This window comes from Myotis davidii, unplaced genomic scaffold, assembly GCF_000327345.1.
Source record: "Myotis davidii unplaced genomic scaffold, ASM32734v1 scaffold260, whole genome shotgun sequence".
NCBI classification, from domain to species: Eukaryota; Metazoa; Chordata; class Mammalia; order Chiroptera; family Vespertilionidae; genus Myotis; species Myotis davidii.
This window is the reverse complement of record NW_006291758.1, coordinates 102371-115234: the sequence shown is the minus strand read 5'-3', so window position 1 is coordinate 115234 and position 12864 is coordinate 102371. Positions and strand designations below refer to the sequence as shown.

The window sequence follows — 12864 nt, the reverse complement described above, 5'->3', positions numbered from 1 at the left end:
CCTCTTCAGTGCCTACCTTAGGTTCTGCCTTCGTAATTCACCCAGATTAGATTCTGATTGGTTGGTTTCTATGCCAGTAAGCATCAAAAGCTCCACTTCCTAGGCAGCCATTGGTTCCTTGCAGTTCACCCAGATTTAGTTCTGACTAGTTGGTTTCTATGCCAATCAGTGTCAAAAGCTCCACATCCTAGGCAGCCACTGGCTCCTCTGGGAAATCCAGAATGGCCCCGCCTTCATGTCAGCGCCAGCCCTTCAGTCATGCCCCCAGTCCGCTACTGAGTGTATCTCTGGCTGCTCTGAGAATCGCCACCTCAGATCTGTGCTGGTGGCAATTTTGAATTTACATCCCTGACCTAACCTTCTTACAGTGCAAGCTCCCTGAAGGCAAGCATTTTTCTTGTTCAGTCTTAGTTCACTCATAGACTTTACCTGTGTCTATGCATCTATGCTAGCACTGCATGGTGACTAGTTGTTTGTTTCGGTCACTGGCTTTATATATAGATAGATAATAGAGGTCGGTGCACAAAATTCGTGCATAGCAGGGAGGAAGAAGGGGGCCCCTCAGTCTGGCCTGCACCCTCTCCAACCCGTGACCCCTTGGGGAATGTCCAACTGCAGGTTTGTGCCCGCACTTTTAACAGATGACAGCTCCATTGTTGTTTCTTTCCTTTCATGCTTAAACCCATTGGAATTAGTAGGTAGTCAAGGTGTGTATACATTTTGGGGGGACACCCTATATATCTCTAGTCAGTGGTGAAAGGAACCAAGAGTGTATTTGGAAACCCCAGACAGGGAATCTCGCTCACTCCTGGAATGTCTCCCCACTCCACTTTCCACCTTTGCGGGCAGCAGGAGAATCAATGTTTTTCTCTCATTAGCTTGGAAAAGAATGTCCTGTCACCCGCTGCCCAGAAGGAGTGTGCTAGGCCCCAAGCGAGTGAGGCCCAGTCAGGGCAGCCTTCACTCATGGGTTCTGGCACCCAAAGTGCACATTCCTCCTCTGCAGTCGCCCCGATTATCCCACCATTTTGCTGAGAGAACAGAACTCCTCACTTCCTCTGGGTTCCTGATCTTGAATGCTGACTGAAGGCATCACAGCAAAAGCCACCTGTGCACAGTAGGTGTGTCTATCTGCACCTGCTCCTGCCTCAGCACCTGTATTAGCCCCATCGAGGTAATCTTGTTGCTGCACTGGCCTCTGCAGGAACAGGGCATCACCACTCCACCCTCTCACTATCATATCACAGGCACCCACCCTCAGCACCCAGAACACCCAGTCTCCAAAGGACATGAGCATGCTGGAGGGGACGTAGGCATGCTGGGGTTGATGGAAGTGCAGCAAAGGGGCAGGGGGGAACTTGTGTGTGCCTTGGTCCAGGTCTGTTGCAGGTGTGCGCGGGTGACAGTGGGCTGGGGGATGTTCGCACGCCAGGGTGGGAGGAGAGGATATGTGCACCAGAGACCCGTGTCCTCTCAGATCTGCAAACACCCGTGGTATGGCCAGGAGGATGTCAATCCGGCCCACCATGGTGGCTGTCCCTGCGATTGTGCACATTCTAGGCCAGGAGGTGGGACTTGCGCAGCCACTCCTCAGCACTGATGGCCTGCCTACAGGTACTACTTCAGCTCAGCCTTCAGGCTCTGCTTGGCATGCTCACGGCTGCCACCACCACCATGTGGGGAGTACAGGCTGCCCTCCACTGGCCTGTCTCCCTTACTCAGAGGTTCTCTGCACATGCTACCCAGAGGCCCGGAGTAGCCTGGACGGGGCAGGATGCTAGCACGTGCTACTCGTCTGCCAGGAGTGACCGGGACCAGGCGGAATCCAGGCATCATGCCCTGCCCCAGTTGCTCCTTGCCACCGTGTGCTGCCTCCTGGCCTGTAGTGGCCTGGAAGGGGTAGAAGCCAGGCGTCCTGCCCTGCCCCACACTGGCCACTCTGTGCCTGCACGCACTGCCCACCAACCCGGAGCGGCCGGGGCTGGACAGGACAGGATGCCTGTCCCCAGCTACTCAGCGCCTGTACACATTCACACTGCCCATGGGCCTGCCATCTTTGTCAGATTAATTTGCATACTAACTCCTGATTGGCTGGTGAGTGTAGTGGAGGGACAGTCAATTTACATGTTTCTCTTTTATTATATAGGATTAATCACACTGTCTTAGAATTGTCTGGATATACAACTGCAAGAATATAGTGGCATGGTTTGAAGTTCACTTGAAAATTCCATGGGCCAAGGACCTGAAGCATGCATCCTAAACTAACCCACCCTTTGCCAATTACATTGACTTGATGGCCAAACCATGTCAATTCTATTTCATAAATGTCCCTAGAATCTGTGTTCTATTCTACCTATACTGCTACTGCCTTAACTCAAGTTGTTTCTCACAATGTTTTACCTATAAGTCTTTGGTCTCAAATTCCTTCAGCCATCAATCCCCTCCTCCCCACTCCACCTAAAATTCCATACTATGACTAGATTTATCCATTAAAAACAAATATTAGCATCATTTTCTTTTTTAAATGTGTATTGGATCTTTTTGCTTATTTTTATAGAAAAATAATTTATATAAAATTTCACAATTTTCTTTAGTAATAAAATAATACTAATTAATACATAATTGGTAGTGTTAAATGATTTTTGTAGTGGCTATTGTTCCTCATGCACCAAAAATTGGTGGAATTCATACTAAGTGACCTGAAAATTATTTTAGAAACTACTTTGGCTCTCATATATATATATTTTGCTGTTACACTGAGCACCTGTAATAGCTGATCTTTGCCCATGAGTGTCCAGTTACAATTCAGTTCAGAGTTAATTTTTATTTAGAACATGCAATGAGGTCCTCAGCAACATGGGCACTCTAGGGTGCTGTTCACTGTACATGTGCAGTCACAACTAGAATTACTGTCAGGATGATATCATTTTTAAAGAGTTGGGGGTGGTGGAGGTAGAAGAGGGCATAGAGAGGAAAATGGTGGTGGAAAAAATAAATAAAATGAAATATGAAAATTCAGTTAAAAATAAAAACAATTAGTGTTCTGAAACTTGTGTTTCAAGCATCTACCACCAGGTGGAGCTAGATAAAACTATTTTTTTAAAGCTATTTTCCCCACACAACCTCTGTCAGAGAGTATTCTCTTTCTGTTCTGAATCCTTCATTTTGGCTGTTTCTTAGTAATTCCAGTAGATTTATCTCAGTAAAGGTGGTAGCCAAACATATTTGGGGAATTCCTTTAATTTTCTCAGTTTCCTTCAAAACTTCCTACAACGCTGGAATGCCTCAATTTGAGACTGTGTATGTCAGAAATTAAGCTAAGTCTTTGTTCCTGTTGTAATAAAATAAATAATAAACAAACAAACAAATAAACAAAAAAAACTCCTAGAAGAGGGAGCTAATTTGTCAAAGATTTTAGTCTAAATTTTCTCTGCCAGGGAGCTAGGGCCAGCCTATCCCATTAATTGTCCATGCAAGTTAGTAGGTGAGATTATGTCCCTAAGGGAAAAGCCAGCATGGTTTTCTAGCCCGGCCCGGTATCCAGGACCAACAGAGCCAAACGGAAAGTGTAAGTTCAAGTCTTGGGAGAATTCTGGGGCTCAAAGTTCCTGGTGCCTTGTATGATTCCCATGTACGAATTCTGAGGTAGGACATATGCAGCGTTTCAGTAGGAAAAACTGGAGAATAAGTAGAATAGGAAGGGTATTAAATAAAGAGAATCCTGGGAAACATAAAACATTGCCACTGGATTGGTTATTTCAGAGATTATAAGCCTGAGCAGCTAAAAGATATAGGATCAGATTGACTCATGAATACCAAAAATTGAAGTGATCTTAGAAATCATATAATGCAGTGATTTAAAAACAGGCTATGAGATTGTAACTTCTCAGAGTTTCTTCAAAGAGGTGAGGGTAATGAAAAAAGGAATGATTGACTGGGTCTCTGGTCCTGTCCCCAATTTAACTAAGATGGGTTTTCTTTTATTCATTTAACTTACTCTGTTTCCATGAAAGATTATCCTTTTGGGGGGAGGATATTTATATGTATGTATAAATTATGAAAGCATTATATATTTTAGAAGCATTTATATATTTGTAATTATTTTACATAATGTTACATATTACATACATATAATAATATATAAATAATGATTTTAACATATTTTATATAATTTCAAGAGAGAAAGACAGATACTAGGATATACAACTACAGGATGGTGAAATATTTTGAAATTTGTTTTACTAGTTGGTCAAACTCCTCCTCTTAGAAAAAGATTGACTTTTCCCAAAGTATATAATTAGACAAAACAGTGAAGTGAACTTTGATGATTCTTGAAAAAAGAGTTTACTGAGGAAAACAGACAAGAGAAAGAAAGATATATTGGCCCCAAATCCAAATGTTGACCCATTTCCTACCCAGGGTGAGCTTTCTTGTGTCCAACTTGTGTTTTTAGAGTATTTTTTAAAAATATATTATTAATTTTAGAGAGAAAGGGAGAGGGAGAGCAAGATGAGAGAGAATTTATTAGCTGCCTCTGGCATGCCTCACACTAGGAATCAAGCCTGCAACCTGGGCATGTGCCCTGATATGGAATCAAACCATGATCTTCTGGTTCATAGGTCAACACTCAACCACTGAGCAACACCAGCCAGGCATTTTTAGAGTATTTTAGAGTTCAAAAATATTTCATACCCACCATCTTATTTAAGACCAATAACTCTTTGCTGGTACTTATCCCTCTTACTTACATTATCTTCCCCCCTCCGCCAAGCTTTATTGAAGTTGTTTGACAAACAAATTCTGTACATATTAAAGGTATGCAACAGTACGTTTTGATTTATGTATATATTGTGAAGTGATTCCAAAAATCAGCTTATTAACGTAGATTTTACTTCACATTGTTAGTCTTTTGTGTCTGTGTGTGCAGTGAGAACACTTGAGGTTTACTGTCTTAGCAAATTTCAAGTACACAATACATTGTCATTAACTATTAGAGGCCTGGTGCACAAATTTGTGCACAGGTGGGGTCTGGCCAGCCCGCCCCAATGAGGGCTGATCTGTGGTAGGGCCGGCTAGGGGGAGGGTCTGTGGGTGGTTGGAGGGAGGCGATTGGGACCCTGATCAGGCTGGTTGGCTTCTACAGAGTATATCACAGAGACAAGTCGATCTGGTATTTGTCATTTGGCTTTTTATATATATATAGACTAGAGGCCCGGTGCATGAAAATTCATGCACTGGAGGGGGTGGTCTCTCAGCCCGGCCTGCCCTCTCTCACAGTCAAGGTGGGAGGCAACCTGGCAATCAGGGGAAGGCGATGCCCCCATCACACCTCTGCTGCTGCCACTGCCGGCAGCGCAAGCCTCAGCCGGTCCTGGTTACCTGAACCTCGGGTGGCCCTGGGCGGCTGGGGGACTGAGAGCGTGTCCAGCCACACCATGCGCCTGCCACGCCCCTGGCTGGGCTTAAAGCACTGTGGGACTGGGCGCCTCAATCTTTTGGCTATGGGCACCACCATCTTTGTGACAGTGTGACAGTTAATTTGCATATTCCCTCTTTATTAGATAGGATATTCACCATGCTGTACATTAGATCTCTAGAATTTAATTATCTTGTAACTGGAAGTTTTACCTTTTGACCAACATCTCTCCTTTTCCCCACCCCTCACCTAGCCCCAGTTAACTACCATTGTATTCTCTATAAGTATCAGACTTTGTTTATTTGTGTGTTTTTTTAGATTTTACATATAAATGAGGTTATGCAGTATTTGTCTTTAGATGTCTGGCTTATTAGCATAACACCCTCATGGGTTATTCATGTATGCAAATGGAATTATAAACACACACACACACACACACACACACACACATGATACATATTATTCTCTACAATAAAAGCCCTGCAACCAAATGTGGAATGATAAGAATAACTGGTCAACCAGTCGCTATGACATGCTCTGACCACCAGGGGGCGGATGCTCATGCAGGAGCTTCCCCCTGGTGGTCAGTACACTCCCACAGTGGGAGCATTGCTCATCTGACCAGGATGAGCAGCTGCTCCTGCTGTGGGCTGATCCCTGCAGGCCACACACCCCCCACCAGTGCACTAATCCCATGCACCAAGCCTCTCGTATACATATATAATATATGTTACACATATAATATATACATGTAATATACAAATTATACATAGATGTATAATACCCATTTTCTTTTTCAGTCACCTATCATTTGACAGTCTGTTTCCGTATCTTGGTTACTATGAACAATGGTAACCAATGAACATAGTAGTGCAGATACTTCTTCAAGGTAGTTATTTTATTTCCTATGGACATATACCCAGAAGAGAGATTGCTGGGTTATATGAAGTTCTATGTTTAATTTTTTGAGGACCCTCCTTACTGTATTCTGCAATGGTTGTACAAATTTACATTCCTACCAAAAATGAACAAGAGTTCCCATTTCTTCATATCATGGAGATTTGTTATCTCTTGACTTGTTGAAACAGTGAGTCCTTTGTCTAGTGGGTGTGAGTTGATACCTCCTTGTGGTTCTGATAAGTATTGCCCTGGGGATTAGTGATGTTGATCAGCTTGTCATGTATCTGTTGGCCATCTATATGTCTTCATTGGACAACTATCTATCAGGTCCTTTTCCTTAGAAAAAAATGTTTTGTTTTTACTATTGAGTTGTTTGAGTTTCTTATATATTTTGGATATTTATTCCTTTCTCATATATATGGTTTGCAAAATTTTTTAACAATCCACGGATTACCATTTTTTTTTTCTGTTTAGAAACTTTGTAGTTTGACATAGTCTCACTTATTTATTTGTCTTTTGTTGACTTTGCCTGTGTTGTCAAATCCCAAAAATCATGATCTAGACCAATATTGAAGAACTAGTCCCTTGTGTTTTCTACTGGGAGTTTTGTAGTTTTAGGTTTTGTTTGTCTTTGATCTATTTTGCATTGTTTTTGTGTCTGGTGTAAGCTAAGGGTCCAATTTCATTCTTTTTCATTTGTATATCCAGTTTTCGCAAAACCATACAGGGAAAAAAACCTTCCCTGTATGAATTCTTGGCTCAGTTGCCAATATTAGTTGATAGTGTGTAGGTGGATTTATTACTTCTAGGCTCTCTATTCTTTTCCGTCAGTTTATATGTCTGTTGTTTTTCATGCCAGTATAATTACTGGTTTAATTACTATAGCTTTTTATGAAATTTTAAATCAGAAAGTGTGATGTCTTCAGTTTTATTTTGCTTGTTCAATATTGCTTTTTCTATTAGAACTCTTTTGTGTTTCCATATGATTTCTATACTTTTTAATTTGTTTCTGTGAAAAATGGCATTGGAATTTTGGTAGAATTGCATTTAATCTATAAATCATTTTAGATAATATGGGCATTTTAATAATATTAACTCATATGATCCATACTCATGGAAAATCTTTCCATTTATTTGTGTCATCTTTCATTTCTTTCATCACTGTATTATAGTTTTGAGTACAGGTTTTTTACCTCCTTGATTAAATTTATGCCTAAATATTTTCTTTTTGAATCTATTATAAATGAGATGATTTTTAAATTTCCTTTTTTAAAATTTCTTTTTGATTAAGGTATTACATATGTGTCCTTATCGTCCCATTATCCCCCCAGCCCCGATACCCCCACTCATGCCTTCACCCCCTGTTGTCCATGTCCATTGGTTAGGCCTATATGCATGCATACAAGTCCTTTGGTTGATCTCTCCCCATTACCCCCACCCTCCCCTAGCTTCCCTTTGAGGTTTTACGGTCTGATCAATGCTTCTCTGTCTCTGGATCTGTTTTTGTTCATCAGTTTATGTTGTTCATTATATTCCATAAATGAGTGAGATCATGTGATATTTATCTTTCTCTGACTGGCTTATTTCACTTAGCATAATGCTCTAGCTCAGTAGGTTAGAGCATGGTGCTAAATCTTCTTCTTTTTTTAAAATATATATTTTATTGATTTTTCATAGAGAGGAAGGGAGAGAGATAGAGAGTCAGAAAATCGATGAGAGAGAAACATCGATCAGCCACCTCCTGCACATCTCCCACTGGGGATGTGCGCGCAACCCAGGTACATGCCCTTGACCGGAATCGAACCTGGGACTTTTCAGTCCGCAGGCCAATGCTCTATCCACTGAGCCAAACCGGTTTTGGCAATCTTCTTCTTTTTTGAAAATAGTTTTTGTTAGTGTATAGAAATGCAACTGATTTTTGTATGTTGATTTTATATTCTGCAATTTTACTGAATTTATTTACTAACTTCAAAAGTTTATTAAAGGAGTCTTTAGGGTTTTCTCTATATAAGATCATATCATCTGAATACACAGATGATTTTATGTCTTCTTTTCTTATTTAGAATCCTTGATTTTTCTCCTCATGCATAATTGTTCTGGCTAGGACTTCCAGTACTATGATGAATAAAAGTAGTGAAAGTGGGAACCCTTTGCCTTGGTGGAAAAAACTTTTAGTTTTTCAGCATTTAGTACAATGTTATCTGTGACTCATTATATATAGTGTTCATTGTGGTAAGTACATTACTTTCATACCTAATTTGTTAAAAGGTTTTTCCATAAAAGAATATTGAATTTTGTCAAATGCTTTTACTGTCTGTATTGAGATAACATGTTATTATTTTATCTTTTATTTTTTATGTGTTTCACATTTGATTTAGCCTTTTTACTTATGTTCTGTTTAGATTTTCTATTTTGTTCATGGTTTAGTCTTGGTAGGTTGGTATTCTAACCTGTTTCTTTCATTTTGGATTTGATCATTGCCTGCTTATAACTTTAGAATTATTCCTCTTTTTCTAGTTCCATGAGGTTATAAAATTAGGTTGTTTATTTGAAGCTGATAAGAACTTAACTTTGATTGTATATAAAATTTAAACCTTCAACTCTATGTGTTTTTTATTTCATTATTTATCTTTTTATAGTATGCATTCATTAACATTATTATATAGTTATTTATAATACTTTGTCTTATATTCTTTATACCAGAACTAAATGTGATTTACACATCAGCATTACAGTATTATGCTAACCTTTATCAGTGTTATTTTATTTTATAATGTTTTATTTTATAATTCTTTTTTTAATATATTTTATTGATTTTTTACAGAGAGGAAGGGAGAGGGATAGAGAGTTAGAAACATCGATAAGAGAGAAACATTGATCAGCTGCCTCTTGCACACCCCCTACTGGGGCTGTGCCCGCAACCAAGGTACATGCCCTTGACCAGAATCAAACCTGGGACCCTTCAGTCCACAGGCCGACACTCTATCCACTGAGCCAAACCGGTTAGGGCTATAATGGTTTTATGTTATTAGTGTATTTTCATTTCAGCTTGAAGAAGTTTAGCTTTTTTTTATAAGGTAAACCCAGTGGTAACAAATTCCTTTGGTTTGTGTTTGTGTGGAAATGTTTTTCATCTCTCCCTTACTTACTAGATATGGTATGCTTGGGTGGCAGTTTTTTTCTTTTAGCACCTTGAGTAGTTACTGCTGATAAATTTGCTGGTAGCCTTATGAAGGTTTCTTTATATGTGATGATTCTCTTGTCTTTTGATCCTTTCACAATTCTCTCTTTGACTTGGATTTTTGACAGCTTGGCTATCATGTGATTTGGTGAAATTTTCTTTGATTGAACTTGATTAGGGACACTTGAACTTCTTACACATGGATATCCATATTTCTCCTCATATATGAGAAATTTTGAGCCATTTTTAAATAAATAAGTTTTCTGCTCCAATTTTCTCTCTCTTCTCTTTCTGGTAGTCTCACAATATGTATGTATGTATCTTCATCTACTTGATGTTGTTCCATAAATTCCATAGGCTTTCTTCATTTCTTCATACATTTTTCTTTTCATTTCTTCAACTAGGTAACATCAAATGACCTATATTCAAGTTTCTTCTACTTGATTGAGTTTGACATTGACATTCTCTACTGCACTTTAATTCATTCAGTGTATTCTTTAGCTCTAGTGTTTTTATTTGTGTTTTTAATGATTTCTATCTTTTTATAGAACATCCCCATTTTGTTAATATGTTATTTTTCTGATTTAATTAAGTTGTTTATCAGTGTTCTGTTGTAGCTCACTGAGTTTCCTTAAAGTAATTATTTTGACATCTTTGTCCATCAGTTTGTAGATTTCTATTTCCTTAGAGTCATTTCATGAAAAAATTACTGCCGAAACCAGTTTGGCTCAGTGGATGGAGCGTCAGCCTGCGGACTGAAAGGTCCCAGGTTTGATTCCGGTCGGGGGCATGTGCCTTGGTTGCAGGCACATCCCCAGTGGGGAGTGTGCAGGAGGCGGCTGGTCGATGTTTCTCTCTCATCGATATTTCTAACTCTCTATCTCTCTCCTTTCCTCTCTGTGAAAACTCAATAAAATATATTTTAAAAAAATATTTTGCTCCTTTGGTTGTGTCCTGTTTTCCTTTTTAATATATTTTATTGATTTTTTACAGAAAGAAAGTGAGAATAGAGAGTTAGAAACATTGATGAGCAAGAAACATCGATCAGCTGCCTCCGGCATAGCCCCTATTGGGGGTGTGCCTGCAACCAAGGTACATGCCCTGACCGAAATCGTACCTGGGACCCTTCGGTCCTCAGGCGGACACTCTATCCACTGAGCCAAACCGGTTAGGGCATGTTTTCTTTATTTTGTGCATTTTATAGCCTTGTATTGATGTCTGTACATTTAATTGAATAGTCACCTCTTCCAGACTTTAGGAACTGATTTGAGTGAGAAAGACCTTATATATCCTTATAAGACTTTATATCTCCACTTCTGGATCAGTGTGAGAGTGCTGGTTGGGTAGGATTCCAGCTCAGGGATGATGCAATTGTACAGTCTCCATGCAGCTCCATCTGCAGATTTTAGCATCACAGAGATTGCAAGAATCCTCAGTAGCCTAGGCCTTAGTTAAGGGCTTTTGTTGATGTTTTTGTTAGTGAAGAATGCTGGGGTCATCCTGACATTTTTTTTAACCCATAGGAGAAATGATGGTGAAGAGGATTTCCCTTGGAACTTGGTCAGTTTGTGGGTGCACTCACATTGGCAGTGGCACCAGTATCTGATGCATAGCTTCCCAGAAAGTGGTCAAAGAGCTGGAATCTGAAGTATGGGCATGCTTGTAGGAACTATGACTCTGGGGATTGGTGCTGTGGTGGCTTCTGTGCCCAGAATAAGGTGTCTCTGCCACAACATTGGTAATAGTGTGAGAGACACAGACACTTAGGGAGAGGCCACATGAACCTGGGGCTGGAATGTGGGTGGGGGCAAAGATCCAGTCACTCTAGTGTCTGAGATACAGGCACTCCCACTCCAGTGGCTACAGTGACCTTGGTGCCAGTGTTTATGGAACAAGGTCCAGGAGAGCAAGTCTGTATGGAGCTGCCACAGCTCTGAGGGCTGGGGCATTGGCACTACTGCTGTGGTGATCGCTCTAGTGTCCCAGGTATGGGCACTCATGGAACGACTGTAAAATCAGGGTCTGGAACACTGGTGTATGCAGTCAATGTGACTAGGATCTGGATTACAGGTGTGCATGCAGTGGCCATGTCTCTGGATTCCTGGATGGGTTGGAGTTAGGGGCAGTCCAATCCTATGGTGTACAATAGTGATTTCTTCTTGTGGGATGCAGCCAGTGATGGTGAACCTATGACATGCGAGTCAGAGGTGACACGCAAACTGATTTTTTTGGTTGATTTTTTTTTGTTAAATGGCATTTAAATATATAAAATAAATATCAAATATATGTCTTTGTTTTACTATGGTTGCAAATATCAAAAAATTTCTATATGTGACACTGCACCAGAGTTAAGTGAGGGTTTTTCAAAATGCTGACACGCAGAGCTCAAAAGGTTCGCCATCACTGGATGCAGTAATGTCCCCTTGTCAGGGGGTTCTGAGACAGTGATGGTTGCTCATTACTTCAACAGCATAAACCTGCAGGTTTCCTCTATAGAGCAGGTTATTGGGGTCTGTGCTGACAAACACTACTAAATACACTTCTGTCCTTTTTTCCTAGACATTCCAGATGTCTTAGCTATACAGATCTCCCAAGCAATTCTTTCAGTGTGGTTACCCTGTTTTGTGCTCAATTATGTACCTGCAGGTTCTTAGTTGGATTTGTGAATCCTCCCAAGGTTATTTTAATTTGTGAATATCTAGCTGGTTTGGGGGTGGTGATGGCAAAAGCTGACATCACCTGCTCAACTATCTTGCTGACATCATCACTACTTACTCTAGTTATTGTGATTATTGGGTTTGTTCTAGTGCCCTTATTATATGCTCCTTTTTTATTTATATATTTTTTGCAGTTATTGGTTCACAGTAGAGTCCATGAACATTTGTAGAATATAAAATATCCAATGCCTGGCAAATAGTAGGCCCTCAAAAACGTTTTGTATATAATTGGTTTGGATAAAACATTATAATTTACAGCAAAGCTTGTCCTTTAGCCTTCAGTGGCAAGAGTCATTTTTTTTTAATCTCCTAAAGCTGTTTTAGGTGAATATGTATGATTCAAATATTCACTTCCATATAGGAATAGGAAGTCTATTCCTGCAACAAACTAAATTCATAGGCTTTGTGAGGGCCATTGCTTTGCCTAGAGCACCTCACTGACATGTATTCACAGAAGGACACCACCCTAGCATCAAAATGAACTAAGCAAGCTGTAGGTGTTGTAAATTAGGACTCTAGTTGGGAAACCCACATGGCCCACCCCAACAAATAACCTCACAGCTAGTTTTAGTTAAACGCACAGATGTGTGTGGGTATTCCTTAAATAGCAGGGGTGGGTTGCAAGTTTAGACTGTGATATCTTGACTGTA

General features: G+C 40.2%; 1 pseudogene; it reads left to right on the top strand.

Annotated features, from left to right (window-relative positions):
* The first annotated feature begins 1526 nt into the window (after positions 1-1526).
* LOC102771440 overlaps positions 1527-12864 on the top strand; it is a 12021-nt pseudogene continuing 683 nt past the window's right edge.